The 12,388-nt window shown below is 41.9% G+C and overlaps 1 protein-coding gene across 15 annotated transcripts in view; it reads right to left on the minus strand.

The window, feature by feature from the left end:
• KIAA1217 (KIAA1217 ortholog) overlaps positions 1 to 12,388 on the minus strand; it is a 507,222-nt gene that overhangs the window by 144,722 nt on the left and 350,112 nt on the right. The window contains exon 1 of one of the 15 annotated variants that reach the window (XM_039523558.1): positions 7,142 to 7,158. The exons of the other annotated variants lie outside the window; for them this stretch is intronic. The gene's annotated coding sequence lies outside the window, so the exon portion shown is untranslated. Of the gene's footprint in view, positions 1 to 7,141; positions 7,159 to 12,388 lie in introns of those variants that run through there. 15 annotated transcript variants of the gene reach the window in all.

The following is a 12,388-nucleotide window of genomic DNA, read 5'->3' on the forward strand; positions in this document are numbered from 1 at the left end:
AGGGCGCCTGGCCCTAATTTTTCCTGGTAGATGGTACAGTATGGCTGATAACCATCGTCATCATAGAAACAGGGGGCTGAGCTCCATCAGCCCCCACCCTTCATGTGTAAAAAAAAGATTCAATTGCCCCTGGACTAGCAGAGGGATGCTGGGCTCCTCTCCTCCACACTCCTTACTGTCCTGTCTGGACTATCATAGCAGCTGGAGGCTGCCTTCCACTCATTTCTCACTAACAAGTCAGTGTGTCTTATTCCTGCATTCTTTATTACTTCATCACACAAGTGGGGGGACAATGCTACGGTAGCCTAGGAAGGCTGGGGGAAGAACGGAATCAACAGGTGGGGTTGTTGCAGGAGCATCTCCTGTGAATAGCATACAGCTCATAATTTCTGCAGGATCTGACACAGAGCAGCTGTGCTCTCTGATACAGTGGTTCTCTAGTACACTTGCCCATATTCTAGGCAGGACTGATTCTATTTTTAGATACCAAAAAGGAGGGATTGACTCAGGGAGTCATTCCCAATTTTGGCTTTTGCGCCCCTGGCTGATCTTAGCCAGGGGCACTTATGACAGCAGCAAATGGTGCAAAAGGACTGGTAACCATGATCATCTTATTACCAATTTATGGTATGGTAGATGGTACAGTATGGCTGGTAACCATCTCTGCTGTCATGCAAAAGCAAAAGCATGCTTCTGTGTAGCGCTGCTGAATCGCCTCTGTGAGAGGCATCTAGTACACATACGGTGACAGTCACAAAAGGCAAAACAGGCTCCATGATTGCCATGCTATGGCATCTGCCAGGGCAATCCAGGGAAAAAAGGCGCGAAATGCTTGTCTGCCGTTGCTTTCCCAGAGGAAGGAGTGACTGACGACATTTACCCAGAACCACCCGCGACAATGATTTTTGCCCCATCAGGCACTGGGATCTCAACCCAGAATTCCAAGGGGCGGGGGAGGCTGCGGGAACTATGGGATAGCTACGGAATAGCTACCCACAGTGCAACGCTCCAGAAATCGACGCTAGCCTCGGACCGTGGACGCACACCACCGATTTAATGTGTTTAGTGTGGCCGCGCACACTCGATTTTATACAATCTGTTTTGCTAAACCGGTTTATGTAAATTCGGAATAATCCCGCAGTGTAGACGTACCCTGAGTCTCATTGGCGTTACTGAAGTTTAAAAATGTTGTCCTAGGGAACTTGGCAACAGGCCTGCCAGCAGTTTTCATCACTACAGAGAGTTCAGGGCTGAAATATGCAACATGCTTGAGGATCTGTTTCAATATTTATAAGTAAACAAGGAACTCGCAATTTTAAGCTTCCTCCAAAAAGTGCATGGTGGGTGGACGGTGCCTTAGTTTAACTGAAATGGCACACACTCCCTCCTCCCCTACCATCCCCCCCAAAGAAATTCCTATTGAGAACAATAGGATGGAGAGGTTAAAAGAGAGATACTCAAACATATACATATTAAACTTTAATAATAGCTCTTAACCGATGTATGTGTAACCCAAGGTTTTCTATTGTCACAAAGGACAGTCTGGGATCTGGAGAGGTAGCTAATACACAAAACTAGAACAAATTCTATTGGTAATATTTTAAATGTGGTGACTGTAAAAATACAGAGCAATGGTCCACCTTACTATTCTACCCAGTGAAGAATTCTGGGATCCCGCCACATTTGCTCATGGCAGATAAGTTTTATAGTCTTTGTCATCTCATCCCATGTGGACTCAGGGTTACTGTTCTGCTATTTATTAAAGGTTTCCATAATTTCCAACTTGGATATTCACACTGGGCTTATCTAAACTCTCACTGTAGTTTCAGTTGGAACTTTTTATTTCCCTCAAAAAAACCACGCTGAGGAGTATTCATGGTGCAGAATGACCCATGCTCCATCCCAGAGGTGGCTGCAATTCCCACCTACACAATCTGGGAAGTGCTGTGAGAACTCTAAGGATGAAAGGGATAATTTAAATAAAAGCTGACATTACACTTATCAAAGGGAAAAGAGCCTCACCCACTCAAGTAGCCATAAACCACAACCAAAAAGAAATACTTAAATATATAAACAGATGCCTAAGTGCACCTTGGGGCTAATGTGTTCTGATCCAAGGGACAGATTACAGTCTCACCCCTCTCTCCCATGCACACACCCAAGGAAAATAAAAGGAGTTTCCACATCTTTGGTGTTTTCCCACCAGAGCAAATGAACAAGCTATGGAGTAGTGGGGAGTAGTGAGGGCAAAAGACATATCTGGCTTTAAGACTAAGCTTGATAAATTTATGGAGGGGATGGTATGATGGGATAGCCTAATTTTGGCAATTAATTTGGCAATTGATCTTTGATTATCAGCAGGTAAGTATGCCCAGTGGTCTGTGATGGGATGTTAGATGGGTTGGGATCTGAGTTACTACAGAGAATTCTTTCCTGGGTGCTGGCTGTTGAGTCTTGCCCACATGCTCGGGGTTTAACTGATCGCCATATTTAGGGTCGGGAAGGAATTTTCCTCCAGGGCAGATTGGCAGAGGCCCTGGAGGTTTTTCGCCTTCCTCTGCAGCATGGGGCACGGGTCACTTGCTGGAGGATTCTCTGGACCTTGAGGTCTTCAAACTACAATTTGAGGACTTCAATAACTCAGAGATAGGTTAAGGGTTTGTTATAGAAGGGGATGGGTGAGATTCTGTGGCCTGCATTGTGCAGGAGGTCAGACTAGATGATCATAATGGTCCCTTCTGACCTTAAAGTCTATGAGTCTATGGAGACTCCAAAGCTGCCCTTGTCAGATCTATTTCAGTGGGTTCTAAAGGCTGGAAAGAATTTTTCCATGTGCTAAATAGTTTGCCAAAAAAAAAAAAGAATCAACAATCACCAATACCAAGTTGCTTTGTAAGTTGGTGAACTCTTCAGGGCAGGGCGTGAGCCATGGCCTTCTGTGTTTGGAAAGAACCTAACATCTGGTGGGCTCTACGAGGAATAAATCAATAGATGGGGAAAACAAGTATAACAAAGAGCATTGTGTAGGGCCTTAGGCAGCACTGTATTTACATCTGTCTCCTTATTTGAGACGCCTCCCACCCCATGGAAATGGATGTGCATCATTAAGGGCCTCTGAAATGTTACATCTGAAATATTTATCAGAGCACCTATGAAAAATTACTGGGCTGGTAAAATATTGATATTACAGTAGGGTGACCAGATGTCCCAATTTTATAGGGACAGTTCCGATATTCGGGGCTTTGTCTTATATAGGCATCTATTGCCCCCCACCTCCCTGTCCCGATTTCTCACACTTGCTATCTGTTCATCCTATATTACAACAGCTCCCTTTCTCCTCTCTTGAGATTTGTCACTCTTCCTCCCCCTCCCCTTTCCCTCTGCTGCTGCCCTATGGGCATCTCATTGTTGAATGAGGAGCAGACTGCACCTCTCTTTATCATCCTCTGCCCTTCTGCTTCTCTCCCTTTTCCTTTCTGTCTGCTTGCTTGATTTATTTGCATATTTAAGTCCTATTGGTGGATATAAAATGAGCCAGCAAATAGCATAATATCAGGGACAAACAGACAAACAAGGCTATCATGCACTGTATACACAGAAAAAAAATATGCCTAATATCCCTGTTCTTATCCCTGTAAAAAAAGAACACAGAGTGTGATCACTCTCAAAACGTCCTGTTTCTTACCAACAGGATAAAGTGATATTTATGGGATTGAGAGATTATGCATTTGACTGCAGTATAAAGCGTTCTGGGACATGCTTTAAATCTGCATTCATATATAAACCACACAAAATATGCTGGCAAAATAAACAATAAAGATGCAGTTGAGACACCCATAATTATATATGCCATATACGAAGTGGAGGAAGAGCTCAATGGAGGACAGAAAAATGTAGGGTTAACTTTTTAAGTGTGAATCATGTGTGTGTGTATGTTTGTGAAGACCATGGTTTAGTCATCTCAGGGTACTCGTGAATATCTTATGTTTTTCACTAGCAATTTCAGGGATACATAAACATACATGTTTATAAATCCATAGGATCTAAAAGATTAAAATGTTGATGAAAATGGTCATGAAAAGATAGATTTCATGATTCTATGGAAAGGAAGGAGTGAGAGCAGCAAAATAACAACAATGGACTTCAAAAACCAAACTCAGGAAAATAGTAGGTAAGGTCCCATGGGAAGAAAATCTAGGGGGGAAATGAGCTCAGGAAAGCTGGTTGTTTCTTAAGGAGACAATATTAAAGGCACAACTGAAAACCATCTCAATGCGAAGGAAATATAGGAAGAATAGTACGAGGCCAATATAGCTCCATTAGGAGCTCTTTAATGACCTGAAAAATCAAAAAGGAGTCCTACAAATAGTGAAAACATGGACAAATTGCTGAGGAGTACAAAAGAGTAAGCACTAGCAAGTAGGGACAAAATCAAAATGGCTAAAGCACAGAATGAGTTACATCTAGCAAGGGACATAAAGGCGATAAGAAGAGGCTCTTTTAATACATTGGGAGCAAGAGAAAGATGAAGAAAAGTGTAGGTTCTCTACTTAGCAGTGAAGGAGAGCTAATAATAGATGACACCAAGAAGACTGAAGTGTTTAAAGCCCATTTTGCTTCAGTCTTCACTAGACATCTGAATGGTGACCAGATACTTAACACAGTTAACAGTAACAAAGGGGAAGGGTCACAAGCCAAAATAGGGAAAGAACAGATTAAAGAATAATTAGATAAGATAGATGTATTCAAGTCACCAGGGCCTGATGAAATTCACCCTAGGGCACTTAAGGAACTAACTAAAGCAATTTCAGAACTATTAGCAATTATCTTTGAAAAATCATGGAAGATGGGTGAAGCCCCTGAGGACTAGAGAAGGGCAAACATAGTATCTATCTTTAAAAAGTGGAACAAAGAAGATTCAGGGAATTATAGACCAGGGAGCCTAACTTTGGTTCCTGGAAAGATCCTGGAACAAATTATTAAACAATCAATTTGTAAGCACCTAGAGAACAACAGCGTTATAAGAAATAGGAAGCATAGATTTGTCAACAACAAATCATGCCAAACCAACCTAATTTCCTTCTTTAACAGGGTTACTGGCCTAGTGAATGTGGGTAAGCAATAGATGAGATATATCTTGATTTTAGTAAGGGTTTTGACACAGTCTCATAAACAAACTAGAGATATGTGATCTGGATGAAATTACTATTAGGTGGGTTCACAACTGGTGGAAAGACTGTACTCAAACAGTAGTTATCAATAGTTTGCTGTCAAACTGGGAGGGCATATCTAGCGGGGTCCCACAGAGGTCAGTGCTGGGTCTAGTACTATTGAATATTTTCATTAATGACTTGGATAATGTAGTGGAGATTATACTTATAAAATTGCAGATAACACTTAACTGGGGCAGGGGAAGAGTTTGCAAGCACTTTGGAGGACAGGATTAGAATTCAAACCAACCTTGACAAATTAGAGAATTGGTCTGAAATCAGCAAAATGAAGTTCAATAAAGACAAGTGCAAAGCACTTCACTTGGGAAGGATAAATCATATGCACAACTACAAAATGGGGAATAACAAGCTAGGTGGTAAAACTGCTGAAACAAATCATCGATTAGAGTGGATCAAAAATTGAATGAGAGTCAACAATGTGATGTAATTGTGGAAAAAGCTAATATCATTCTCGGGTGTATGAACAGAAGTATTGTATATGAGACATGGGAGGTAATTGTCCCACTCTGCTTGGCACTGGTGAGGCCTCAGCTGGAGCTCTGTGTGGCTCACTTTAAGAAAGATGTGAACAAATTGGAGAGGGTTTGTTACAGGAGTAGGTGGGTGAGATTCTGTGGCCTACATTGTGCAGGAGGTCAGACTAGAAGATCATAATGGTCCCTTCTGACCTTAAAGTCTATGAGTCCCCAGAGAAAAGCAATAAAAATGATAAAAGGTTTAGAAAACTGACCTATTAGGAAAAGTTAAAAAAACTGGACGTTTAGTCTTGAGAAAAAAAGACTGAGGGGGGACCCAATAACAGTCTTCAAAATATGTTAAGAGCTATTACACAGAGGACGGTGATCAACTGTTCTCCATGTCCACTGGACAAGCCGTAATGGGCTTAATCTGCAGTGAGAGACATTTAGGCTAGATTTTAGGAAAAACTTTCTACTATGAGGGTAGTTAAACTCCGGAGGCTTCCAAGGGAGGTTGTGGAATCCCCATCATTGAAGGTTTTTAAGATGAGGTTGGACAAACACCTGTCAGGGATAGTGCAGGTTTGCTTGCACACAGGGCAGGACTTGAGGACTTTTCAAGCTCCCTTCAAGCCCTAGATTTCTATGGCTCTATGATGTAACAAGGGACTATGAAGTGGCACAAGTGTGAGGAGGCATGAATAAAACAGATGAACATCAAAATCCAGTATGGAAACTGGGCTGGGAGCCATTGGAAAAGATAGTATGTAAATGTTCCCATTCCTTGTATCCCTCTCCATATGTCACCCCATTGGTATGCCCCATAAGAGTGTCCCTCCAAGGGGCACAAAAATCTAATGTCCTATTAAGGCACATTCTTATAACTTTCAAAACCACAAGAAAGAGCAAACTACAGGATCCCTTTGCAGCAAGTATGAAAACATACATAGGTAAATAAGCATCCTCACCTCCACAGGCCAACTTTTCTGCAGCTGTTTGATCTCTCAATTAATTCAAAAACAAAAAACCCGTTCAAATATATAATGCAATATATATAGAAATCAGCACGTTTTAAGGTGGTTATTAAAGCATTGGGGTCACATTCTTCCCTCAACAACATGCACTCAATTCCCACTGAGTTGAAGGAGTGGGGTGCATCTAACAAAGACAAGAGTGTGAACATTTATGCCTACCATGCCATTAGAGGCAAACTCAGAAATAAAAATAACGTCAAAGGATCCACATGCATCATTTTGCTTGATATGAACCATACTTCACGATGGTGGAATACAAAGGGAAAAGCATGCATGTCCAGATTTACTCAAGGACACTAACACTAGTTGTGAGGCAAACCACACAAAGATAAAAGGTAACAGGCTCAATCCAAGGCAGAGTGCATAAAAAGAAAGTACAGTACTAACTCTCTGAGAGGATTCAATTTTCATCAAGTACCTTTGAATGTCAAGTTCTGAATGAAGGGAGACCAACATACACTGCAAAGCCTGTGGATCAAAGAAAGAGACAGAGAGAAGGGGGGGAAAAAGAAAAAAAATGATAAAATTGTTAAAAGGAAAAATAAATCAAAACAGAACAAAAAGAGAATGGCCTGTTCATAATGAAACTGTACTGCAGCATACCAGCAGCGGAAAGGAAAGATGAGATATATACTGGAAAAATATATAGAACAAAAGGCAGCATGTACACAGTGAGCAATATAGTCTCATCACTCGGTAACACAGTTTCACTTCAATATTCCAAGAAGTTGTTCTACAGCATTGAACTCAGAAGGTGCACTAGGAACTGGTGAGTTGTGAATGTTGACAGTGATCTTACTATAACCCAAGTTTACATGAAGACAATGCCATCTTGTTAGCCTGTCACTCCCCATAGCATCCAGCGTCATCAGAGGGGAGTGACAGGCTAACATGATGGCACAGTCCTTCCTGATCATACTACGAAGAGCGTTGCCTGATGTCGTGAATTTACTGCGAGTTTCACAATAGTTGGAGTTTTGCATAAAGCTCCAGCTCCCAGAGTCATAGGATTATGACTTTCATTTAAAAACCAGTTTCTAGTCTTCATAGTTATGGAGAAAATCTTGAAAATATGAGGCTTAAGAGCCACAATACAAATAAAAAGAATCCCAAATGTAGTATTGTTAACATCTCGTGATTTTAGGGAGCCTAACATTATTTTTGAACACTTGGAGTTGTACATGTAATGCTACATGTAATTTAAATGTAATTTAATCCTGTTTGTTTTTTTGAAATGAAATGAAAAACATTTTACTGTATTTCTAAATCTTCTCCCCTTTCAGCCTATGTCAAACTCTTATTACAATTGTTATAGTGCTTAATTTGTGCCAGGACTTGCCACGGCACCGCTAGGCTTGACAGTTCATAGCCCTGGCACCCCTGGGCTTGCCACATCAGTTATGAATGTAAAAAAATGCTTGAGTCCTAGCACCTCTTTCATTACAAATTAAGCACCACAACTGTAATGACTCTGCTATTGCCTATTCTATACTTTCTGCTATTAGTATGAGCCAAAGTGAGAAACTAAGCTAAATGGATAACTATTATCTACTACAAATATCTTGTAGAGCAAGTGAGCACGTCATATAGTGCCAACATTATAATTAAGACAGTAATCCAAAGACTCTTTCAATTCTTGTACACAAAACTCATGACAGACATGATTGTATGATATTTGATTCCAGGGGCAAGCCTATTAGTACACAAATATTCTATATTTCTTCAAGATTTAGTCAACTAGATAAGGGTTTTTTTGGGGGGGGCGGAGTTGTACCTCTTTTTAAAAGAAAACAATAGAACACTTTTCCCCGATGACAAATATAACATTTAGATTTGTTCAAGTAAAAAAAGATTTTTACAAACACAAGATTGTACAAACACAAGAACATACTAAATGCAACCTTGAAGCACTAACTGGATAAAGTCCAATCCTGATCCCAGCACAAAGGCACAGACAACAAAGTCAGTTGTCACGGTCTCTGAATTCATGTCAGTTTTTGCATTTGTTTCTGAAGTCACCCTCCCAAACACACATACTCCAAAAGGTTTTGCTTTATTTTTAATTGAGAAATCATTCAGATAGAAAAAATCCATCACATTACTTCACTTTTTTTACATCAAGTGCTAAATCCCACAAGGCCAAGTTGCTGGATTGTGTGCAGGGCTTTCCATGGGAAGGAATCTCTCCCCCCGCTGCAGAGCTTCCCTGCGGTTTCTGTAGCCCTCATCATGCACAAGACCCTAATTGTGTAGAGTGCAATGATCCACATACTGGCAGATTCACCAGCTCCGCTCACACTCTGACCTCCAGCTCTTACCCAAGCTCCATTGAACAGGGTGGAATTGAGCTCCATGCCCAATGGATTCCTTAAATCCTGTCACCCCACAGAGTGAAACCAAACTGGTGACACTGCCTCTGGAGCCTTCCACATAACAAAGGAAGGGGCCAGATTTAACTCCAAGTGTGTGTCTCATTATTAAAGTTAGGAAGCCACTTGAATAGCATGTCTTTTTAGGGGGGAAATTTCTCTGTTATTAAATTAGCCTTTTAAATATAATCAAATTGTTATGTAAATTCTATAGCAGGCAGGCAGGTCAGAATACACAGTTAAAAGCGATCAATCAATTTCACAGACATCTAAAAAACCCTCTTCTCTTAGTATGACGACATATTCTCTGCCCGTCAATATCACATGTTGCAGCATGCGCACCAAGGACTGGAGCTAGAAGTCTTTGAGTAAACATAATCTGACAGGGAAAACCCCACACACAAAATCACAAAATGGACAGTCATATAATACAGGAAGTCTCCCAATATAATAGACAAGTTAGTGCTATGAAGCCAAGTGAAGACTGCACAGTATGTTGCAGAGAAGACTTCAGATCAGACTTCAGTATCAGGAGAATACTTGGATATGGTAATATGAAAAGAACATTACTAAAACTACTTTTAAATGCTGTGATCTGAAATCAGGGCCTCACTAGAGATAAGCCTAGAACGTATTTTGAAGAAATTCAGGTCTGAATCCAAACTTTGAGGCTTGGACCCATCTCTAATATTAACCTAAATATTTCTTAGGTATTTATATGCCTTCCACTCCCTACCTCATCACCATAGTATCCCAAGTACCTCAGAAATATTTTAAAAAATATAAAACAATACTAATCTGTTTCCTCCCTCCCAGCCTGTAGGAGAAACAGCTTGATTTTTATTTTATTTTTCATATGTAGGTATGTGTGTGAATGTACACAGACCATACAGAGGGAAAGCTAAACTGAAGAGATGAGCTTCACATTTTAGTTCTCAATGCAATGAGGACTGTAATCCTTTTCTGCTACAGGAAGGAGTTTAATAATGTAGGGTCAGCATCTGTGAAAGTTCTCTCTTTCTCACACCTCCTCCTCCACTGGTTGACTATTTCATTGGCCCACACTGGAATGTAGCTGTCATGGGACGTTATGGCCACGGAGAGAGAAGCAGCCTCTCAGGTTGTTAGGGACAATCCCATGAACAATTTACAGTATCAGAAGAGAGATCCTGAACTGGACTCTCTATTTAATGTAGAGCCAGTACAGCGAATAAAGCACTGGGATGATGTGCTCACAGCAACCTGTGTTGGCAAGCAGATGAGCTGCTGTGATTGCTACCAGATGGGAGCTTTTTCAGGGCCTGCAGCTTCATTCCTACATATAATGGGCCAGATCCTCAGCTGATGTACATCAGCCTGGCCCCATTGAATTCAGTGGCAATACACTGATCTACACAAGTGAGGATCTGGCCCAATGAGTTGAAAGAATTTATATCTGACTACAAGGAATCACACACACTCTGTCGCCCTAGACCCTCAAAGGAGAGTAGCTTCTGTTGAAAAGTATTATATCTCTAGGAGCTGAGAAAGTAAATAACCCACAAATATATAATATGAAGTGCTATGTCCTGCCAATGCTGGATTAGCATAGAAAGGGACAGCTGAACACATGCTATAAGCAGGGCCGGTGCTACCATTAAGGCAAACTAGGCAGTTGCCTAGGGTGCCAAGATTTGGGGGCGCCAAAAAGCGGTGCCCCCCAATTTTTTTTTACAGTATTCCTGGGCTGGGCTGGGCTGCCGGCGGTGCGCTGACACGGGCGGCTCAGACTCCCTCTCCCAGCACAGCGGCTGCTCCATGCAATTATTGTCATTGCCGGCGGGGGAGCCGGTGACTGGGCAGAGCTCCGTTTAGCACTTATGTGGCACAAGCCCGGCGACAGGCGCGACAGCAGGGTTTCGGCTCAGCCTCCACCAGAGGTGAAAGTAAGGCAGTAAGGTCTGGTACGGCGTACCGGCAAGAGCCAGTACACCATGCCGGACCGCACCGGCTTCCGCGGCTGGGATTAAAAGGGCTCTGGGCGCCCTGCAGTGGTGGGGAGCTCCGAGCCCTTTAAATCCCGGCTCCAGCCCCCGAGCCCTTTAAATCCCAGCTGGAGCTGTGGTGGGGATTTAAAGGGCCCTGAGCTCCGCGGTGGCCACTGCCCTGGGCCCTTTAATTTGCCCGTGAGCCCTGGGGGCTCCCAGCCACCTCTGTAGCTGGGAGCCCCGGGTTGATTTAAATGTATACATGTTTAATGTATGTGATTTATTTTGGGGTGGGGGGGCACAAGGTGGAAGTTTCGCCCAGGGCTCAAAATATCCTTGCACCGGCCCTGGCTATAAGGAGGCAGTAGAAAAAGCTGCACAAGGAAATAAATTTCTGATGGGAAAATGTGGAATGTGTAAGGGAAGGAACAGAGAAAGGAGCAGTGAGAGATACTGAATATAGTCTGTAGAATCAAGTTTGGTTATAGACATATCGAGACACACTAACAGGCAAGTATGAGAAGGATTTACTATTACATGGAGAAAAACTGATTTCAGGAGCCAGTTTTTACTATGATGAGAAAGGTAATAGGAACAAAGGAAGCAGCTGTAAAACATGCTGTTTTTGAACTGTAAACAGAAATGGAGACAGCAGTGGCCTTGGAAAAGGTGTAGAAAGCTGAGACTCAAAGGAGGAAAGCAAAGATGCCAGGAATGTGCTGACTCTCATTAACTGGAGTCCTGAAAAACATCTAACTCATGCAATTGGCAAAGTAGTATCCAAATGATCAGCATGCAGTAACTTAGGGAGAAAAAAGTTAAATAACTTAGTGCTGAATGTATTAGTAATTATCCCAATGCCTGAGAAAAGAGACTGAATGAACTGTAAGACTAGCTTGCGGGATCTGCTTGCTTAGTAGACCAAGGGAAAGTATTCACTATACTAAGCAGGATCAGGCCTTTTTAGCACTAAGATTCTAGACCTCCAAAGAAAAATCCAAGTGCTTCAAATACTGCTATTGGTGATTCAATAGGAGGCATCCTTCCCCCCGGGTTAGTCTGAAGCAATGCTGCAGAATGGTGTTAGGAATGAATTGTACAGTTAGAGGGTTTTTGGAGGAAAAGTTACACTGCTTTTCTTACTGGCTGTGGTCATTAAAATCTGGGTGTAGCTTTTCACTAAAGAGTGGGTGTTAAACTCAGTTCCCCAGATCACAGGATAACTGAGAAATCCTTGTTTTATGTTTGGTAAATTTCAGAATTTCAGAAAGGAAGCAAGTCCTTACAAAGAGAACAAGTTGAATTTATACAGGCCACCTAGGAAAATTA

Source organism: Mauremys reevesii, linkage group 2 (genome assembly GCF_016161935.1).
Source record: "Mauremys reevesii isolate NIE-2019 linkage group 2, ASM1616193v1, whole genome shotgun sequence".
In the NCBI taxonomy this organism is placed as follows: domain Eukaryota; kingdom Metazoa; phylum Chordata; order Testudines; family Geoemydidae; genus Mauremys; species Mauremys reevesii.